Source organism: Triturus cristatus, chromosome 11 (assembly GCF_964204655.1).
Source record: "Triturus cristatus chromosome 11, aTriCri1.1, whole genome shotgun sequence".
Lineage (NCBI taxonomy): Eukaryota > Metazoa > Chordata > Amphibia > Caudata > Salamandridae > Triturus > Triturus cristatus.
Window position 1 is genome coordinate 437,146,936 of NC_140594.1, and position 22,880 is coordinate 437,169,815.

Sequence of the window (22,880 nt, forward strand, 5' to 3'; positions counted from 1 at the left end):
GCATGGATTACAAACAATGAGCTTGGTCTTACCATGGTTGATCACCAACCCTCGTTGCCTGCAGAAACATCCAAACGTTTCTGTATCCCCATAGGGGATTTGGATAGTAGAAGGTTGTAAGCTGCAAACAAGAGGGCTGGTATCTTAATTCCTGCCAGACATGCAACATCTCCCTCGAGATCAAATCCTTAATAAAAAAAGAAAATAGTTGGGGCTAGTACACATCCCTGCCTAACTCCTCGGCCAACCGGAATACGATCTGTCAATTCTCCCTGTGGTCCACACCTAACCCGAGCATAGTTATTCAGATGTAACCTACAAGAATTTCTAAAAAGTACCCTGAAACCCTCATCTCCTTTAGGGTCTTCCACAGCAAGTCTCTAGGCACTAGGGGCAAGGCAGATTGTAGATCCACAAAAATGACACACAGTCTACCTTTACCCAGCAACATGTATTTCCAATATAATAATTGTAAAGGTAACACCTGAGCCACAGTACCTACACTATCCATAACATCAGTTTGCAATGGGGTCAAAATATGATCAGATACCCACTCACTCAACCGATTCAGAATAACCCAACAAACCTTTTCTGTGTGCTGTCTATGAGACTAATCGGCCTATAATTTGAGGGCAGGAACCTGGAACCTTTTTTAAATATTGGAATAATCTCTGCCCTGGCCCAAGTGGGGGGCATGGGGGCTCCATTCATTATAGCAGTGAAATAAACAGCAAAATATGGCCACCAAACCTCCCTCTAGGATTTAAAGAGATCTCCGCGTACCTTGTCCAAACCTGGGGCTTTATTAGGTATGTTCCGGTTCATTGCTTTTGATTTTTTAATTACTGCGACATTGGGAACTGCTTGTAGTATTGGCCCAATGTTGAGTTCTAATTCTAATTCTAAACCAAATTGGGGGTTGCCTCAATCGATTCCTGTACCTCCATTTCCAAGTATAACTAGGAAAAATGTTTACCCCACAGAGTGGAAGAGATATTGGTATCTAAAAAATCCTGAGCACCAACATCCTTCTGAGCGACAAGGCGCCAGAAGGTCTGGTAGTCCTTGCCGTTGATAGCACTCAGCATGGACTCCCAATTGGCCCTGTCCCATTTCCTTTTTGCATCAGTATTCGTCCCCTTATACAAGGCCCTAGCCATCCTAATATCTGCTCTAGATACAGACTTAATTGCACAAGAGAGAGTACTCCTGGCTGTCCTACAAGAGTTAGAATACCAACAGGCTTCCTTTCTTTTTCCTAGGGATGGATTTGTACTCTACCAAAAACATGTACCCACTTGCCACAAACATGATTATGGATTTCACCTGGCAAAAGACAATTTATGTTTTGTGTTCTGTGCACACTGTTATAGTGCATTTTCCACTATGGAAGAAAGAGCAATCAGAGCTTTACATGTTTCCATTAAATGTGGTCAGAGTGGTTTGTACTGGTGATTTTGCCCAAGGCAAACATTTGTATTGCCACCATAAGGTTTGTTTTGACATGGAGGCTGTAGAAATTGAAGGTGAAGTTGGTGATACTGGGGCTGTAAGTGCACAGGCTCAGAATGGGCTCGTTTTTGCCTAAACTATTCTGTTTGCAGCACATACTAGGAAACACAGAGCAGTTGTTGCCTATTCATTTTTCAGCTAATGTTTGTGCTACTTCACCAAAACCAGTGCTTGGACTGCTCATTTACCAGCGCGTGAACACTAAACATGTTCATTATATGACCCCTGATCCTTTTCTATGAGGTGAAGGCATGCTATTCTGTCCATCTTGATGTAATCCTAACAGGAGATATGGGTGCAGCATTTTATAAGAGGACATAATAAATGCATATAAATAGTATTTTCATGGCTTGAGTCTGTCACAGTGGGAGCCTTTATCACAGAAATGTTCTCAGAAGTAGGGCCTATATATTATTGTGTTAGAAATCGGCCAAAGCAGTAATATGTAAGGTAAAATCCTGTGTATTATGGTTTCTACTAAAAACCAAATATTCCCTCCGGTGGCATTTTATCGGTTAAAATGGGTTTTAACTGAAAACCAGAGAACGTAATTATATTTTTGCCATTGTACTTCCATCATCCTGGTTAATATGCTTGAGAATCATGGAGGCTTTCTTATCAAATGGATGGAGCAATAAATCTGTGACAGTCCTTCAGTCAGTAGTTAAGATGGTGTGAGTAACTCAGTTTGCCATTTTCTTCATGGTTGTCTTATCTGCACTGATGTGCAGATAGTCAGAGAAACAATAGCGAACACCCCCTGCATTGTGAAGAAACTTTGCATTGAGCCACAAAACTGTAAAGGCATTGCTTAGTGTCCTTCATGTTATTCTGTGCTTCTCTCAATGCAGTGTTATTGGTCACCGCTTCTGCCCACTGAACCTTCTGTTATTGCTTAAGTGTCGCTCACAGTTTGATTAAACAAACTTTCCTCGACTTGGGTTTATGCTTTTCACCTGTTTGCGTGTTAAACAAAGATATATAATCAAAATGTTGCACAGAACAACATGAAGGCTACTTACTATGCTTCGTCTTTTTCATGGATGTTGCTTGCAGGCCCACTGAAATAATCTTGTATGGGGTATGTTGAATCCCAAGAGAAAAGAGCCGTAAGTGCTGTTCCATGTCATGGTGGATTCAGTTGCTCTTCTGTGAAACACTTTGGGAGCTTGGCAAATAGCTTCTTGCTATGCTGGGCAGAACTGAATTCTATGTCAGGACAGGAGGCGAGGATTATGTTGTACTATCTTTATTTTCACTACCGGCAGTCTTCGACACAACAAAAAACTATCTTTACCTGGATGCACATAGTCCGCCATCTGACATCAACCAATCAACAGCAGCGCAGCCACATAAAGGTATGTATGTCCATATCCTCTTCCTTTCCCTGCTTCCAAACAGTTACGTCATGTTTTCTCCTTTGTGCGTGTTGTCGTGCTTGTTGCATGCTAAGGTTTAGTTTGTGTGAATTGCAGGTTTTCCTTGCTGACTATTGGTGGTAGCGAGTGCCATGGGAGCAGTTTCCAATGCTCCGCTTGCGGCGCGGGTTTTGGGGCTATAGGGCGCTGGAGCATGTAGCATTGTCTCGTTGCTCTGCACAGGACTCGCACTATCTCACTCAACAAAAGAGTTGCGTTCCCACGGAGCTCTAGCCTTCCCCCAAGCTGCCTGGAAGCCCGGACGTCCATTGTCAATGAGTCTGTAATACATTTTGTGAACAGCTTGACGCCCGTGCTGCTGAGCACCACACAGGTCAGTAACTGCTCATTTACTCTTGCTCTAGAGCACGCTGGTCAAACGCGTATATCTCGTTCTCTCTGTTCTGGGATAGGGCCCAGATGTTATTTGATACCCTTCTGAGACAGGGTGAGTTGGCACTTTGTGCCCCCATATTCAGACTTGACTCCAGTCGCCTTATCCTGCCCTAGGCTGTGTTCACTGACGTTCGTCACAATCCCAACATGAGCAGGGCTGTTCACACAGCAAGTCCTGCTTGTCGAGTCCATCTCAGTGAGTTGGTAATTAGTAGCACTCTTTTGGCCCTGTTTGTCTGTTCCCCCAGTGGGTTAGAGGTCTTGCACAATTTATTTTCCCTTAGGGTCATGGAGTACACTGAGGAAGAGGCACTCCAGGTCCCCCCATTCCCCCCCCGGGCGATGAATCTTGTGAGGCTGTGGATGCCTCCATCTACCAAGCGGTGGCAGCAGTGATGGGGCCCTTTGAGAGGCCCATCATTGAGATGGCGTTTCCCTGTGTCTCTCCCAAGCCTGACCCCGATGATGATCACCCTTTGGGGGCCCCCCTCTCGCAGAGCACCTAAGCGCATATTAAAGTCTGGTATGGACCTGAGCACTTTTGAACGCCTTAAAAAGGCCTTTCTTTCACACCCTACCCCCTTGGCTGCATCGGATTCCTGTACGGACATGGCAGGTGATCTTTCCACTGCCCTGGAAACAGAGGAGGATTAGTACCAAGGGGATTCTCCCGATGAGGCTGGGCCTTCTCTTCCCTGGCCCCTGTGATGCCCCAAGACCAGGGCTCTTCTGATGTGTTAGATCCGAACGATCTTGTGCATCCCTGCGCTACTGAGTAGGTACTCTCAAAGAAGGTCTCCAAATATGTGGCAAGTCTGCTTAGGAAGCAGTTGGATAAGGAAGTTAGAGCTTGCCTTAAGGAGGAATGTCCACACCCCTTCCTTCCTGGCAAAGTGGCATTGACGCCAGAGTTAGACCTCTGCATGGCCACTTTTTTACAGAAATACATCAGGGACCCCAAGAAGGGTATAGACCAGTCCTGGCATTCATGCCAGGACCCGCTGTTAGACATATATAGGCCCTTCACTAAAATTGTGAATCTGGGCAAAGAGCTCAAGGCTTCCAGGACCCTATTCTCGGCTGGAATCCGTGGTTGGGCGCCACACACCATTATTTTCATAGGACATGCTAACTGTGTCTTGCCAACGGAGCGTCGACGAGCCCTCTTGCTGAAGATTGACCTCCTAACAAGGGGACGTAGCTTCCACCGATGCTGACGAGGTGACTCAAGATGGGCTCTTTGTGGAGCCGTTCATTAAAGAACTGGGCAAATTTGTGGCAACCTTCGCCTCCTTGGACAAAGCGCAGGCTTCCATTAAGAAGATCTTCAAGCCGCGTATTTTTGTCGGGGCTGATCGCAGTAGGGGGCACTAGGCCAGCCGCTTTTACACTCAAGGCCCTACAAGAGGTTTCAAGTGGTCCCAAGACCAATCCCGTCAAGGGGAATTCTTCCAGTCACGTAGAGATCACCGTGGTTACAGAGGTCTGGCAGAGCACAACAAGCCCATGTGAATTAGCGTTTGCTTTTCTTCCCAGTTAAAAGTGGGTGGGCGATTTAGCTCTCTTCGCTCGGCATTAAGAGCAACTCTCTTAAGACACTTGGAAGACTGTCTGAGGGTTTCATATCGACTTATGTGGGTTCCCGTTTCAAGAGTCCCGTCTGCGTGCGCGGATTTTCGCGGAGATCAGACAACACAGATAGGTCAGGAGGTTGCGGATTTACTGCAGAAAGGGGCTATTTCCAAGACTTCCCTTCATCCTCTGAGATTCCTCAGCAACAGCTTCTTGGTCGACAAGACCAATGGCAGTCAGCGTCCAGTGATAGAGTTCAGCAGCTGGTATCCATCTTCTTCGCAACCTTTTGCATCCAGGCGACTGGATGTTGAGGTTAGATCCCAAGGACAAGTCCTGAATTCATCCCGCGACCTTTTGATTGTTTCTTTGGGGTATTTTGTGCGCATGGGGGAATGGGGGATCACCATGGGGGTCACCAGGGGACATAGCCAGGCAATTGCCAGCATTACCACCCTCGGCGGCACAACACATAGTGGATGATTCATTACGATGAGCATCCAAGCTGCAGCACAAGATACAACTTTCTGCACTAGCGATCTTTGGCTTGCGGTAGGGAAGAACCGCACACGGCACACAATTGCGTACCGTTTTGCTGATACCAGGCAAACACAGGACTTGTGTCATGGTTTGAATTATTCGTTTATGTTTTGCATTCATGCATTTTGTTGACTTAGAACGCAAACAAACTGTACATCACTATGTTACTATACAGTGTTGTTTTATCGGTCCAACATGTCTGCCATTATGATGTGTACAAGTCCCCTTTAGTTGTTCATCACCCACCTACTACAAAGGTTGTCGACATTGGTTGCACTTTTCGCGTGATCAAGCCTTTTGTCAAGGCGAAACGCGTTGTGATTAAACAGCAGTTACTTTGATTTGCACAGAGTCTTCCTTAACTCAGAGCGCGCTACGATTGAAATCGGTGAAAGGATTAATACAGCCGGTCTGCTCCGCCGGCGTGTGCGCCACTCTCCGTGGGTCCTTAGTAGTCCAGAAGGAGTGCGGTGTTCTATATATATATATATATATTCTTCGCTGCGTGAGCACATATCTGTGTCTGTGAGTTATTGCAAAGCGGCAGGATCTCCATTCCTGCTTTAAGAACCAGCCGGGTCGGAGCCCCAGGTAAATGGAACTGCTTGAAATATATAAATATAAATATATTGTTTCCTGTCACTGTAGTTGCCGCTCTCATGCGCGCCTGGTGCCACTATTGGCAGCTGCGAACCGCGTCAATTTCCAAACACTCCTTCTCAGGAAGAACCTAGCGCATTCCAGGATGCAATTTAAACAATTGTATTCCTCCACTGTAAGCTGACAAATGCGTTTCAGCCTGAACCAGCCTTTTTTAATGACATTTTTAAATTGCATCCTGGAGTGCGCTTGGAAAAAAATATGATATATATATATATATATATATATATATATATATATATATATATATATATATATATATATATATATATATATACACATACATACAAATAGCCGCTTGCCACTGCCTCAATCGGGCAGAAGTTGGTGCCAATCAGAATATTTTTATTTATTTACTTGCCCAGCCTGACCGCCATTACGCGTTTCGACCCCCGCTCGGGTCTTGATCACATGACTCGTTGCTATGGGAATAAGCGGCATTTAAAGGTATCACCTCAGGAAATGACATCATCGTAATAACAAGTTGGGCATAGAAAGCAACGAGTTACTCTCTGCAGCCTAAGAAAGAAGTACTGTGCACATATTGAAAGTATCATTCAACAAATATACATATCTATACAAATTAAAAAAAGATACTGTCAAAATACATAGCCAAATGCTAATATAGGTTGGAAACAATGCCATACCTAATTGTGTGCCTCTGGGATTTCTAAACAGAATTTCCTCAATACAGTACATTCATTGGTATTCACAGTTCAACTCGTAAGTATACCAACTTGTGCCCAAGTGGGCTTTTACAACCAATGCCCGTCATGTAATATCCTGAAATTATACCTTACAAATATCGCTTCAAAGAATAAGTGCAAAGATGTATGAAAAACACAGTGGATAGGGAGACCTGGTGCAGGTACTCCTTTTCCCCAATTAGTTTCCCGCAAAGAGAGTGTGCCTAATAACCATTCTTTAAAAAAATATATATATCTGTAATTGTTCCTTAATGTTCCAACAAGATAAGTCAAGTTTTTCTATTTATTATTTCTTTGCTTTTCTTTCTCTATTTTGTAAAAATTTAAAGATTTTTTTTTAAAACAATTTTGTTATACGTAACTAGATTATTTACAAAGCAGCTATATTCCTTGTCCAATTCCAATGTGAGCCCACATTGGCATGCTCCAAATACTACTATAAGGGAGACTACAAACAAGTATGGAAATCCTCACTAGCATTTAATCCCGCTGGATTTTTTGTATCTAGCTCTAAGATATAATGTGTTTCCAATAGGCGCAATTTCGCCTCCCGATTGCCCCCACGTTTCATTGGTAACACCGTATCTATCACATAATAGTGAAGAAAATTCGGGTTACCATCATGCATCTGTTCAAAATGTCTAGCGACAGGATAAGCCTGATCTTTGCTGGAAATGGCCCTGATGTGTTGGAGTATCCTCTTGTGGGCAGGCAGCTTAGTGCTACCAACATATTTAAGCCCACACGGACACTCCAGCACATACACAGCAAACTCAGTTTTGCATGTCAACCTCTTATTGATCAGAGTTGGTTTAGATTTAAAAAGACTAGAAATGTGAGTCTTGCTGCAACCAAATTTACATGCTTTGCAGCTAGGGCACTTTTTGAAACCTTTAACTTGAGCCATCCAAGTAGTTGGAAGGGCTACCTCAGGACTGCCACTCACCAAACTGTCACTCATGGAGAATGATTTTCTAAAGGTTAGTGCTGGTTTCTTTGCTACTAAGCCCCCAATCACCGGATCCCCCTGGACTAGGTTCCAGTTTCGATTAAAAAAATCTTCCTAAGTTCTTCATATTGTCTACTAAAAGTTAAAATGACCCTGGATTGAATATTTGAAGTCGTGTCGTATAACGTACACTGCTTAGTTTTAGGTAGCAAAGTATCTATTCTGGAAAGAAGTCTTGTTTTCTTAATGGCACCATCAATCATGTTTGGTGGATAGCCCCTAGCCAAAAAACGAGTTTAACTGGCTTCCTGGGCGATCTCGCATTCCAAATCAGAGCTGCATATTCGCCTGATACGCAGCATCTCACCATATGGGATGCTGCGTATCAGATGCTGTGGATGATGACTGGACGCATGGAGAATTGTGTTGCCTGCAGTAGATTTTCTATAAAACCTTGAAGCTAATACATTATCAACATACACCTCCACATCCAAAAATCAAACTGACCTTTCATTTATAGTGTATGTAAAGTGTAAATTCAAGCAATTAATATTAAGCATATTCACAAATTCATGCGCGCCTTGCTCTGTGCCCTTCCAAATAAAAAGCAAGTCATCATTGTATCTTAAATAGATAACGGCGTGTTCCTCCATAGTTGCCTTGAGACCGCCCATCAGGACCTGCTCCTCCCACAACCCCATGTGTAAACATGAGTAGCTAGGGGAGAAGCAGGCCCCCATTGCAACTCCCCTAACTTGATGATAAATTTGATTATTAAGGAGGAAAAAATTCTGTTCAAGACATGCGGATACCATTGAAATCAATGTTTTGTTATGGGCCGCACAATTCATTGGTCGCAAGTTCAGGTAGTGCTCAACTGCCTTTAGGCCAATTTAATGTCTTATCGAAGTATAGAGTGATGTCACATCAAGTGTCATTAGTAACATGTCTGAACTCCAAACTACTTGTTCAATTTTACGTAAAAAATCAGATGTGTCTTGTACAAAGGAAGTCAATCCCCGAACCCACTCCTGAAGGAAGAAATCAATGTATTTGGAAGTATTTTCCATTATGCTGTTTATAGTTGAAATTATAGGTCTACCAGGCGGTGTTACAGTGCTCTTATGCACCTTTGGTATAAGGTAGAAAGTAGGGATAACTGGGTGTTCTTTCTTTAAAAATCGATATTCAGCCTCTGTTAGTAACCCCCCACTTTTCCAAGCAAGAAGTTTGAGGTAATATTCGTTCCATGCAGCTTTAACGATACTAATGTTGCTTTTTCTGTAACAAGCACTGTCCCCAAGTTGTAATCCTGCTTCTTCCATATAAAGCTGGCGTGGCCATAGGACCACATTACCACCCTTGTCCGCCTGTCTTATAATGATGTTAGTGTCAGATTCCAACTTTCTCATGAGTTTCTGATAGCTAAGGTTTTGTTTATTTATCCCATGGCGGGCTTTATTGGGTCACAAGCTCATGGTAAACATCCAGATTATCGTGCAGCATAATAGGCTGGAAGACTGATTTAGGTTTAAAGGGTGTTTCAAAAGTACCTCTGTCTCCCTTGTCGCTTTTTTTCCCATACTTTTGATTTCTTTTGGAACATTTTCGTCTCTGGCTCCGCTTAAAGTTGAGTCTTTGTTTTTTGCTCCAGGGGGTCCGCGAGGTCTCAGCGTGTCTCGCCTGTGTTGGCACAGGCAGTTGACCTCCTGTGCTAGGGATAACTTGGTAAACCCCAATTTTTGCACCCTGGTAGCATCTCCTTCTGGATCACTTTCTGCAGCCGAACTTAACTCGGAGGCTGAAGTTGACATCACAGTTGCCTCGCTTGATTTCCTCTGAATTGGTCTTTTAACCCGTGCCTTTACAGCATCATATCTGCGGGTATATGTAAATATTTGGCCATTCTGATAGTCTGCCCGATCCCTTTCAAACTTAAAAGCCTTCCTTCTTTTGATAACTTCCTCGTCTTTACTTAAGCGGGCCTGCATATCATCCCTGAATTTTTTCGTTTGATCATTTTTTTTCCCATTTTATCAATTTCCATTTCTAAAAGATCTATCTGTGCCTGTAATTTAGCACGGTCACTTTCTGCGTACTTGATCAGTATAGTCATGAGTTTGCTGGATGACTCGAGGTTGGATTCCGCCCATTCCGCAAGCATTGCCGGGTCGGGGTTTTCGTAACTGGGCGCCAAGGTAATCCGTAACCGTCTCGGCACTCTTCCGACCTCCAAGTAGCAGGATAATGATCTGTGCTCACAGCACTTGGATTGTTCTGAGCGCATTAATTTCTCCAATCTCTTGTACATCTCCCTGGTGTTTGGACTTCCTAGTGGGCCGGTAAGGTTTTCAATCACCACTGACCCCCCTAGCCGGGGAGTCATGGAACATGGAACTCGCTGCCTCCTCTCGATGCCGCAAAGCGTCGGCGGACATGATGGCTGTGGCTTACTTTTGAATTTGATTGGTAACGGTCGCGGATTGTTAAAAGCAATGTCCCAACCACACGCCGCGCACTCTCCCCACTGGAAATTCTGCCAACTCCTACCTTTAAAGATTGCCTGGAACTCTCTCCGGTCAGCCTTGTTAAGAAGATGTGCATCTGGATGTGATGTATGTAGTTTTGGATTGATTAAAGGTCATGGACTTTAATGTTTTTAATTTTTGTTATTATTACAAAGGTCATGCCGAGTTACTTGACCATTGCGTGACACTCTTGTGAAGTTAAGGCCTCGCTTAGTAAGAGTATGGTATTTAGGAAGTGCTGTGTTAGATTGGAGTCTTTGTGAGCATGATGGGCCATCAAAAATTGAATCTGTTGGGTACTTATTTTTAATGGGGAGCATTGGTGTTTGTTTTTACTGATTATGAATTCTAGTGTGTTTAGTGGTAATTGCTATGTAGAATGGTTTTGTATCTGAAAAGTTTTATGGAATGTACAACAGCCGGAATAAACCAGAAAATGATGAATGCTTCAGAGATCAAATAAAGCCTATGAAACCCTGTGAGTATCCTGCCTCACAGAATGCACCTCAAAGGAACCGTCCTACAGCAGTTCTATAATAGCTGGTAATAGCTGAAAAAACAGCCCAGCTGCTAAAGATAGTCAACTCCAGGTAGGAGCCAATCTCAATGAGTTTCTGCATTTACTAGGGTTCCATCCGCTTCCCAGCGATTATTAATTTTTGCATGGATCTATAGTGGAGTCATGACTAACCGGAAATTCAGTTTCCACCAACCTTCAGGTGATAACCAGCAAGACTCCAGAATCTCATCACATTAGACCACAGCATCACTCGGTTGAAGATTTGTCTTTTCACTATTCAACCCTAGATGCCCAGCTCCAATCTGAGGCTAAATCCAACCAAAACCAAGTTTTTGCTTCTTGCTAACGACCTCAAAACCATCCTATTAAAAGACAGCTGGATGAAACTAACCTAGAAGGCCTCCCTCATAACTCTTCAAATTTCTCGCCTTCTATAACATCTGCTTTAACTTTGGAACACAGACTCTTGCATTCACTATCCTGCTTCGAAGAGTGAAACCATTCCTTGTGGAAGATGAATTCACATCAGCTTTTCAAATACTAGTCCTGTCTAAAAATGTGATATTCTACCTTTGTATCCGATGAGTGTACTTAGGGACGCCTCTTCAGCTGTCTCGTAAAGGTCAACTTTTGCCGTCTGTCACTGTGTGTCCTCTAAAATAAGCAGTCAATAAAGGCTCTCCATCATATCTGTCTTTCGATATCATTCAAGACCCGAGGAGGGCTTAGGAAAACCCACAGTGGCTGAATCAGCAGATTAAAGATCTGGTGTTGCAGGATCATGAAAATAAAACGCCACGCTTTCTCTTACTATAGCCAAGAATGGGGATTTTCTTAATATAAATCCGCTGGCTCCATCCATTTTTATCTTTAGAAGAGAACTAAAACCTTGCTCTTCAAGAAACACCATATCAATGTGCAACTTAACAATTTCCTGTGTCTAAAAGAATGCCCCTTTTTTCTCCTCCCCCCGGCATTTTGCTCCAGGGTTCCAGCAGCGGCAGGTGCATGGAAGCGCGGTGGGGCGGGGTGCTGCGCAGGAGGATGTCGGCAGACGACGGAATAGGAGTTATTTCTTTAATTTGCCCAATTCTGTCGTCTGTCGACACCCGCCCGCAGCGCCCCACCCCACCATGCACCGGCCGCTGCTGCAGGGCTCTCAAGTAGTTGCTCTTTGAGCCCCTCCCACTCTATCTAGCTCTTCCCTTCACCATTCCTCTAAATTTCCATCTGCGCAGTGTCTTTACTGTACACCACACAGTTGTTTTGTAGACCGGTTTTCAACTATAGAATTCCACATTCAGACATTTTCTAATGTTTAAAGAATTTTTTTTCCCTCATACTGGAGCAGAAATGTGACACTAGAGGCCGTATTACAGATACGGCACTCTTTTCCTAATCGAGCCACGGTGCACCTTTTAAATTGGTGCGCCGTGCCCCCTATTATGAAGAATGCGCTGCCATCAGGACAACCCTGAACTCTTGCTGCGTTGGGGGGAGTTGCGCATTCAAGTGAAATATGGAGCAGCTGCTTCAGAGCCGCTCCGTGTTTCACTGTGCAGGCGACAACCCACCTGCACTTTTAAAAGGGATTAGAGTGCCCCTGTCAGGCGAGTGCAGTGAGTGACTGCATCCGTCTGCAAGGGGATGTCTGGGGTGTCCATATGACACACCCCCTCCCACCAGAGGGCTGCCATCAAGGTGTACACGGACAGTGTGGCACCATTTTGTCGTATACTTTCAGCACCTCCTCACAGCTTCTTTGCCTTTGCGCCTGCATCCATAATACAGCGTGGGCGCAGAGGTAAAGATATTTCCTCCTTTACATGGGGCCACGCCCCAATACAAATAAGGAAACTCCCTTCTTGAGATGGTGCTGGCGCTACATGTGTACCAGCGCCATCTATATTGCGGTAGGGGCCGCTCAAGTGTCTACGACCCCATCTGTAATATCAAAGTTCCCCGGGGACACACAAAGCAGGCGCTCATGTCATGTCCGATGTGCCCCTGAGGCATTTTCTATAATATGGCCCCAGATGTGCTATGTTATTTTTTGTAAAGATTGGAAACTTTTCCACCAAACAGAAGTTCTACCTTTTCAATTATAAAGTGCCACCTCTTAAAATTGCAAAAACTGCATCCATTGTCTTCACAAATGCATGCTTTTGGGACCTTGAGATTGATGCTGGTCATGACTGTAGAGGGTTGGTACAGATGCATTTATGTGAACATAGGGAGGACACTACTCTTATATGGATGTTATGACCCATGACCATTATAGACTAAAGGGTGATTGGCATCTAGGTATAGAAAGCTTTCCTTTAGCCAACCTCTTTACATGGAGATACACGCTCGCTACTAGATGTCTGAAGGCTGGCTTCTTATACCTCCTTCATTTTGACACCGAACGCCAACAGAGTGCTCTGTAAATGCTGTGATCAAAACTTCCTGACAATGTAACTTTTTTCAAACATTCATAGATGCACTCTCTTTGCTGTCTTCAGGTAGGAAAGTGGTTAAATATTTGACATACTTCACTTTAAACTCTTATTATATTTTATGGAGACCTGTGAATATCGGATTTTTTTTGGGAGATGAAATAGTATTTTGCATTGTGAAAGATATTGATCTTATTGTTTTCGCTTGTGGTTCCGGTCAAAGTATGAAGATTTGGGCTGGGCCCTGATGTTTAGGGGTTTTGGGCAATTTTTCTCAAAGCCAGACTAGATAACTGGTTGTATTTCCTTGGAATTGTTGCACAACTATGGCATAAAGTGCATTTAGGCACCCTCCTAGTTTTTTAGCCTAGGTATTCTAAATTATGAGACAAAAAGATTCACTTTGTGAGGGAAGTATTGATTGATTGAGGTTTAAAGATTTTCAGTAACTGAGGATTCGAGATCAGCTCTGGTCGAGATTCAGGAGCTCATATCCTTTAGTACTATGCGACTGGATCCTAGACATGGCATTTCCTCTGATCCTTGCCTCTGGACGATGGCTACCATTACAATGACTCGCTCATGATTAATGGTAAAGGATCGGCACACAGAGGGATCAAGTGAAGTAGCTTACAGTTCCATTCATATCTACCACATTGGCAATTTCAGTCCCCACTATATTTCCCTTTCCTTGAAAAGCAGCATATCTGGGTCAGTTTTACTATGGGCACATTCTGCTCTCCTCTCTGCAGGAGCCTCCTACTCAGGCCGCCAGCCGAGTGTTCTCTGAGTGAGGATTTTGTGTCGGAAATAAGGGAAGGTGCAGAGTTCTGCATTCAGAGGACATTCCTGAAGACTGACTAGTAAAGTATCTGACTTTTGTCAAAAGGATGTGTTAGAAAGTGTCCGCTTTTTGCATGGTTGCCCCCACTTTTTGCGAAACTGTTGATGTACTTTGACTGCGTGTGCCCTGGGTTCCTGCCAACCAGGTGCCCAGGGCCTATGTTCTTCCCCTAAAATTGCATTGAGACAAAACCCAATTTGCACTCTTTGGCCACGTCAGTCCCTTGTAAATGGCACCAAGAGCACTGTGGCCAGGGAAGTTCTCTAAGGGCTACAGCACTTATTGTGCCACCCTTAGAGGCCCTGTATCTTTACACACACACACAGACACACACACACTGACTTTGCAGGCTGTGTATTTTGTTGCAGAACAAAGAGAAGAGTCGACATGGCACACATCCCTGCATGCCTTGCCTACAACCCACTGCACAGGCATAGATCAACCACCTCTCTAGCTGGGTGCTCTATACCAGAGGTGAGGGTACAGGTGCATGAGCCCTGTACCCCTACAGTGTCTAAACCAATTCTGAGGCATTGTAAGTGCAGTAATGCCATTAAGAGGATATGGTGCTGGGAGTTTGTCATTACGAACTCCACAGCACCATAATGGCTTTACTGATAACTGGGAAATTTGGTATCAAACTTTTCAGCACATTAAACCCGCACTGATGTACGTGTGGGATTTAATGAAAAAATGCACTCATAGGGCATCTTGGAGATGACTCATGAAAAACGACCTAACTCTAGTATCCTGGCTGAGTGGCTGCTCTCCAGCTGCCACCAACAGACCTGTTCCTGGACCCCTGGATCAAGAGCCTGCTGCTCTTGGGGCTCTGAAACAATGCACATCCTGGGACGAGGTGCCAAGCCTCCTCCCCAGGATGGGAAGGGTCCACGAAGGAGAAGCTTCAAAGGCTTGCTGCCTTTTTGAGGTACCCCAGCCATTTGCTGCTTTCAGCAGCTGGCCCCCACCAGTTCTGAATCCCACCTTGGGCGGGAGACTTTGTGGGAAAACCAAGTGAGGAAGGGAGGTGTGCCCACCTTTGCCAACTCCACCCCTCAGGTTGGGGATGCGATATGAAGCACAACTCTCAGTCCCCGCCATCTTGCAGATGAGGGACCCAGCCAACCAGAGAGCCAAATTCCCCCTCCCACTGGAGAGTGGCATAATAGGGGGTGTACCCACCCCAAGGAAGGAACCCATTGGTCCTGACCTTCACTTATCTGTAACTCCCCTAAATCTAGTATTTAGGGATAACCCTGAACCTTGCCTCCTCAGACAAGGACTGACCAGAAGAAGAGAAGGACCAAAGAGGCCGTGCTGAACTAAAAAGAGGAAGACGTCCACTGACTTGGCCCAAGCCCTACACCCCAGTCCGCACCATGAACATGCTTCAATGAAATCCTGGTGTGTCCTACAGCCAGCAGCCCTCAAGAACCCGAAGGACATGCCCTGCCTCCCAAAATCAAGACTTTTCTCCCATGAGCACCGGATTTGCTCACCCACAGACTCCGGCTCCAGTCAAATCCGCAAGTCTGCACCCGACGCCCAAGGCCCGAGTTCCTGGGCCAACACTCAGAGGATGTCTCCCCGGCGATCCTGACCTGAGAGCTGGTAATCTCTGACCTACCTCGAGTCTTCAAACGACGCCTGCAGACCCTTTCTGCATGCTCCCCGTAACCCCGACACCTAAAGACATCCCTACACCCCACGGCCTTGGTTGGCTCAACTGATGGTGTCCCAGCATCCCCAGGCATCCCAACATACCTCTCCAAGCGGTGGTCACCTCCAGAAAATCTTCAACCCCGAGCCTGCAGTGTTTGTTGCAACCAGAGAATCCCCGTTGAAAACAAGGCACTCTAATCCGGACCAGCACCCTGCACCCAGCTGCCACTGTGGGTGCAGTTTGGCTGCTAACTTGAATCCCCCTTTGCCCTGAGCTTAAAGCCAGGAGCTTTGCTTCCACAACCTTGTGGCCTGCTCGTGAGCAGCCACCAACTCATAACCCCTATTGGATAACATTGGGCCTCAGCACTCTGCACCCGTCCGCCTTAGTGCTGCTGAGGGTGTTCTGAGAATGTATCCTTGACCCTGGGGGAACCCTGGTTCTAACCCCAGAATACCTACTCACAAACTAGTACTTACCTGTAAACTGTTAACTTAATTTCCTCCCATAGGATTGCATTGACTGCTTTTCCTTGAAAGTTCTTCTAAGTGTGGAGTTGGTTTGTAAGAAACATTGAAAAACTGCATAAGTGTAAAAACTGAATTACTTACCTTTTGTCTAGGAAATGTTTCAGTGTGATATCTAGGCCTATCACACTGATTAGCAAAAGTAACTTCAAAACGAATCCAATAAGTAACTTGCACTGTAATCTACAAAGTAACTAAAAAGTAATTTCAAACTGTTCACTTACCTGTAAATCAACCAACTGCATTTGAACCTGCATTCAACTGTAAATCACTGTATAAGATTTTGCAAAGTACTATTTCACTTACCTGCAACAGACTTGGCTTGGTTCTAGAAATAACTAATATTTTTTTTATACAAACAAATTGGCCTGAGTTCAGTCTTTGAGTGTGTGACATAATTTCTTGCCTGAGTGCGTACAACAAATGCTTAACACTACCCTCTTAGAACACATTACTGCTCGCCCACACTACCACAAATAAAGAGTAAGTTATTGTCTACTTTTACCTCTGCCTACCTTTGGGGTTCCACTGGACAGTGTGCACACTATACCTTACTTTGCTATAGTATATACAAAGCCAGCTTCCTACAGGATGGCCTCCAGAACAAGGACCACCTTCCTTTGCTGTACATCGCCTGCCCTAAACTTCATTCTTTTTTGCCAGACGTATTGGTTGTTGAAGATTTCCTAATGAGCTAGATATCCAAGCCTAAAGTGACTATTGGCTTACGTGTTACCATAAATGGGACTGTTCAGCTGAGATCAGGACATGGAGTTGATTTAATTGAAGTGTCTGGTGCTGATAATGAGGAGTAGTGAACCATGGCTTGCAGGATTAACTGTACGACATAGTGAATTTAGCTGGGTATGATAATTGCTCAGCTTTGTAGCTTTACTGGAGAGGACAGAGGTCTTTTAATCTAGGCAAAAAGGAAAGGTTTGACTTTAAATTGGCGCTTCATAGATGATGCTGATTACGTGGAAGGAGAATAAAGGGTTTGATTTGAAAATGAAACTAAGGGATTTGTGCAGTTGACTATAGTTCAGAAAATGCCATTGTGAAAGTTGAGACCTGTTTGTATTTGCAAGTTTTTGAGGCTGTTGTGGGAGCAAAATGCTACTCCAGAATGTACACCAGTCTCTCTCATTTACTGGATCAAAGACTGTTCAACCTCAGTTTAATGAGGCAAGGAGTCCCCGTGTTAGAACACCTCCTCAAAAATAAAATTAGCAGAGTAAAGCAGTTCATTAAGTAGTGGGGTCCACTCAATAAAAGAGTTCTAGATCAGTGATAAGTTAAAGGGTTTTATTACAAAAACGTTAAATTAAGCGGTAGGGGAAATGCCATGAAGGCTCTCAGATGCCAAGTTAAACAGAGTAGGCAAAAATCTGAAACTTTTCCAACTTTCAATGAGCAGCAAAATCATTAGAAACTCGCTCACCAGCATAGGTGAGCTCAGTAAAATATGTGGCTCACCTCTAAAATCTAGGGGTTTATATACACAATTCTTGATCATTAAATCGACAATTCTGAGGTTTCATCGTGGGCAAATGTATCCTTTCTTCAGCAAATCAGAGTAGGTAGAGAATAAATGTCACTATGTATTAGCACGTGAGCACTAAACCATTTGTTAGTAGTCATTCAACTCCCTCATACTAATGTCATCCAGAGATCTTTGATCAAAGTAGGAAACCTTGCCAATAACACTTTCTTTTAGTGAATAGGTCCCGGTGTTGCAATGCAGGTAACAAATTTGCATCCTCACCATGTAAAGTTCATTGCGAGCAAAACAATAAAGCAATGAAAATAAAACTTCCCTGACCTTGGCTTGACTGTGTGATGCGGAACCTGTTTGGACTAGATGTGCGTGGGAAGGGAATAGGGGAGGGTGCACGAGTGAGTGACGGAGATGGAATCCATTTCGTCCAAGATGGTGTTTTACATAGAAAGTTGGATACAATTAAAACACATTATTAAACACACTTCTACACAACATAGGAATTTAGTTTGAAAGGCAATTCACTACATCGTTCTGTAAATGTAAAATTGCACGTGTGAAAATGCACATTACACATCGTTATATAGTTGCAAAACTATAAATCTTTTAAATACTTTATCAGTTTTCGGAGGAATTTGATCTTTTTGCTGCTGACGTTCAGTTGGCTTTATTTGGATGATCACTTTGTATAATTTTTGTTTTAATTTGACAACCTAAGCAACGCTTTTGAAAAGACCCAGCCTGTGCATGTGTCTTTGTTGGGGGCTCAGTCTTTTGGTATCTGGGAATGCCGATGCCTGGCCTTTTCTTCATACATGGGTAATGCACCAAGATTGTTGAATATAAAGAGGCTGGTCCGACTAGACAGCCCATGTTTGCTTCTTACAGTTTGTTTTGTTCAACATCAATCGTCTTTGATCAGACACTGAATGTAATTTTTTTGATAGGGATCGTCATGAGTTTTGTACCACGTTAGTGGCTGTTCATGACATTATTGACTGTTGGACTAGATAAATTCAAATTTAGGGTGAAGGAGGAATCTTATCCTGAACACAAAATGAGGGGTAACACTGAGAAAGCCCATGAAAGGTTTACTGTGCACCATATCTAAGACACTTGATCTTCTCTTTCCTGGGAGTGTTAGTTTTACCCCAAGTTTAGTGGACAAAACAGCAAGTTTGGGAAGTAATCAGGAGAAAATGGTAACATTTGAATGTTCTAATGCAGAGGTTCTTGACCTTTAAACTTCTGTGGACCCCCACTTTATCATAACTGGAATCCAGGGAAATCCCCCCCTCCCCCTACTGACTCATTATTGGAATCCAGGGACCACCAGTGAGTCATTACAAAAAGTAGAGGATGCAATTTTGATATGAAACACAGAGGAATATACAAAAATAGACAAGTTTTCAACAACTAAAACGTAAATGAATACGTTTTGTTTACTTAACAAACCAATCTAAACAATGTCAATTTGAATTTGAATGGGAAGATTGGAGCTTTTCTAAATTCAATTGAGACCACCCATCGTCCATAATATATTCTGTTTGATGAACTTACAGTGCTCCCACAAATCAATTTAAACATACCAACTTAATTTCTAGCCTTAAATCTCAAATTCCTTATAATTTAACAAAATGTTTTAAAATGTTCAATTTTATATTTTGCTTCTTTATTTATATGCTTTTAATTAAGCTGTTAATATTTAATTCTCTAAAGAGTCGCAGACCTCCTCAGTAGTCGTCACGGACATCCAGGGGTCCTCCGACCACAGGTTAAGAACCACTGTTCTAGTTATTTTGAACTAGAATAAAGGGAATTGAAGGAAGGTGTAAGTAAAACACCAATCTTTGAAATGCTAGGTACTGAAAGAAAATGTGTGGGAACCACAGATGGCTGGGTGAGGTGCTGCATTGACAAATATGGTGGCAGCAGAATCACTATTGCATGTGCATCCAGACTGCTGAAAGGACCCACATTAGTATCTAGCATCATTGAGATAGAAGCTCCAGCAGAGCATTGGGCATTTAAAACAACTTCTATCACTCTTCTGATGAAAGGGTTTTATGGTGCAAAATGTCTGCAAAACTCTGGAAGAGAGGTGCAGGGGTAGGTGAAATGGAGGTAGCAAAAAGCAAAATGGAGGGGGACTATGATAGGTTTTCAGTGCGCTGATGTTGGCTAAGAGACATTTTAAAGAGAAGAGTAAATGGAAGCAATAGAACAAGATAGTAACCTGTGCACGATACTGCAGTGGGGTGAGGAAGGGTGCCCCTACTGGATAGGAAATTAAAGAGAGTAAGTCTGGACTTGGAGGGATAGAGTAATTCTCGATGGAGATCGGGTAGAGAAGATTATTGGTGGTTGGGGGCTGATGTGGAGATGGGGAGAGCTGTTAAGGAGCGCCAGTCATGCATCAACAGTGATGGGAGCATGAAGACAAGAGACCTGGGTGGGACTAGGCAGAGGCTACCGAGTGGGCTACTGGAAAAGAGGTAGGGTTCGATTTTATGAGACATTTTCATGGTAACATTGATATACTTTTTTTAGGGCATGGTGGTACAATATAGTTTTTCGAAGTGGCCAGAGAGTAGGATTTTAAAAGAAATGACGATAATATGGATGAAAACATTTTTGGCTGAAGTTTTCCAAAGGGAATGGTTTATGCGAGTATTGCTGACAAAAAGTTAATTGCAATTTATGTCGAAGGAATGAAAGAGTACGCCAAGGAGAATAAAACGGAGAACAATGATTCAGAATTGGGCGACAGCAGCGCACCAAAGTAACCCAGCATACAGGTTTGGGAAATTATCAGAATCTGTAAGCAAGAGGGACAAGTGTGTGCTCGGGTCCCATTCAAGTGAAAGAAATGCTCTTCATGGATTTAAGTTCTTTGAATTGCAAAGTGTGCACTTTATCGGTGGTGGTGGTTGCGCAGAGAAAAACTTATTGGGGAAGTGAAAGGGGGTGAGGGGGTGGGGATCTCGAGAGCAGGAAAATGTCCTTCCGTCCTTTGCGTGGAGTTTTTTTTTTTTTTTTTTAATTGTGAAATGTGTAGAGGGGTTCACAGTTGGGGCAGCCTCTGTACGAGCCGTAACTATGTGAAGATCCTTTCTGCTGTTTGCTAATACACCAGGCAGCGTCTGACCTCTTTACATTGAAACATTTACCTACTTAACCAAAAAGTCAATTACTTCTTTTTTTTTTTTTTTGGTATGTTGCTCTTTTTTATACATAAACATTATTTATTAACTTTGTGTAAAGAACACATCTCGCGTGATAATGTAAGAAAATTCGTAGTCATTTAATTCACATGTGAAGTGAGCAGCTATGAAATCACAGATATACTAATTTGCAAACGTTTCGGCGTGTATCCAATGTTATATAGTTCACCAAGGACCTCTAACTTGTGGTGTTGTGAACACGTGTGGTTTGCGCACGTGCCGTGTTTTCTTTCAGTTAGATAAGCCCACCGTAGAATGCTCAGGCGTTCTGTAATCTCCGTACCCTGCATGCATACCTAAGCATTAGTTGCCTGAATAAATCAAATGCGGTTTGACCGCCTTCCTGTGAGATAACGAAGGGAGGGATGCGAAGGAGCAGAGAAATACAAGCATTGGTAATGCATCGGTTCCGCCTATGTAATAAATAAAGATCTGTTCATCAGTCATCGTCTGGCAGAAGGAAAGAGCTCCGTGGCATAGCACGAGAGTGCAGATGTGGCGCAGCGGCCAGAGCTGCTGACTCAACAGCTGTGATCCCAGTCCAAGTCTCAGTTCTTGGGATTCTCTGCAAATCACTTAATCACTCCAGGTGATAAATTGTTTAAAAATATGCTGCAAAACGTTATCAGAATATAGTTCCACCAAAGCGGATGTTAACAGTATTTCTGCGGGGGAGGGGGTGGGGGGGCTGATAAGCGTAGCAGAGGAGGAGGAGCAAGCATTGGTAAATGCAGAAAAATATGCTAAAGCCAATAGAAATGGAGGAAAGGTAAGTGGCACACTCAGAAACAAGTGAGAAGCCAGGAAAGAGAGGCGGCTGGATGTAAGTCCCTTTTAAGCTTGTATTAAGCAATAGATTTCTCAAGCACACTCCAAACACTGCAGGTGAAACCAGAAAATGCAAATCACTGGAGGAACTCGCGGGACAGCACCTGCAGCATGTGCTGAACTTGAGTAATTTGAAGCCGGTCTCAACACTGTGCCTGTTGCCTGCAGCCTTGGGGGAAAGAGGAGGACCAGGACTATCTGTCCCCGTCCCCCCTGCGGCGGTCGCCGCCAATGTCACTTTGTTCGCGCCTGGAGGCGCTTAAAGCGGATCGCGGGCACCCGCAGCGCGGGACGCGCTCCGGGGAAGCCCGGGCCAAGGGCGGGCCCATCTGCGCCCGTCAGAGCCCGTAAGAGGCTGGGCCCTCTCCCTAACGTGTACGGTTTAGTGGAACAAGAGACCCGGGCCCGATTCATAAGATGGGGAAACGGAAAACAACAACTACAAGTAACGGAGGGGAGCCCACGAACACTTTAGACTCCTTTCTCATTAGAGCTACTGATGCACTTGATAAGGAGATTTCATCTGTTGAACGGAGGCTATCTATTGGGGGGGGGCAGGCTTGTTGATTGCTGGCACCGAGCCTACAAATAGGGAGGAACATATGTTAATAACAGACTCGCAAGTTACAAACCCAGAGCCTTCTACTACTCGGCCCAAACGCATGATCTCCTGCGTAACCACTGCCTCACTCTCCCCTTCGGGCACATCGGAACCACCTCCGGAGAAGAAGAAAGGCGGGGGGAGGCAAACAAAAGAAAAAATTGCTACACCACAAGAACTAAATGTTTCCCACCCATTTTTATGGATGCATTAATTTTAAAGATAGAGCAGTCAATTACTGTTTTACTGCAACTGTTGATAGACAGATTGACTAGAATTGAGACAAAAATAGAATCCAGCCCATTTGCAGGGGGAGATCGTAATGAAGACCATATTGGTTGTCGCGTGAACTATCCAGCTAATCGGGATTTACAGATATCGGGCAGAAATACGATCCATGGTATCACTAACCCAGGGAAAAATTTAATAGACCCCATCCAGCTGCAACATGT

The 22,880-nt window shown here is 44.0% G+C and overlaps 1 protein-coding gene and 1 pseudogene across 1 annotated transcript in view; both read left to right on the forward strand.

The window, feature by feature from the left end:
• Positions 1-22,880, forward strand: part of SLC23A2 (solute carrier family 23 member 2) — an 833,120-nt gene that overhangs the window by 125,551 nt on the left and 684,689 nt on the right. The gene's annotated exons all lie outside the window — the stretch shown is intronic.
• LOC146784407 (serine/arginine-rich splicing factor 9 pseudogene) overlaps positions 1,505-22,880 on the forward strand; it is a 58,357-nt pseudogene continuing 36,981 nt past the window's right edge.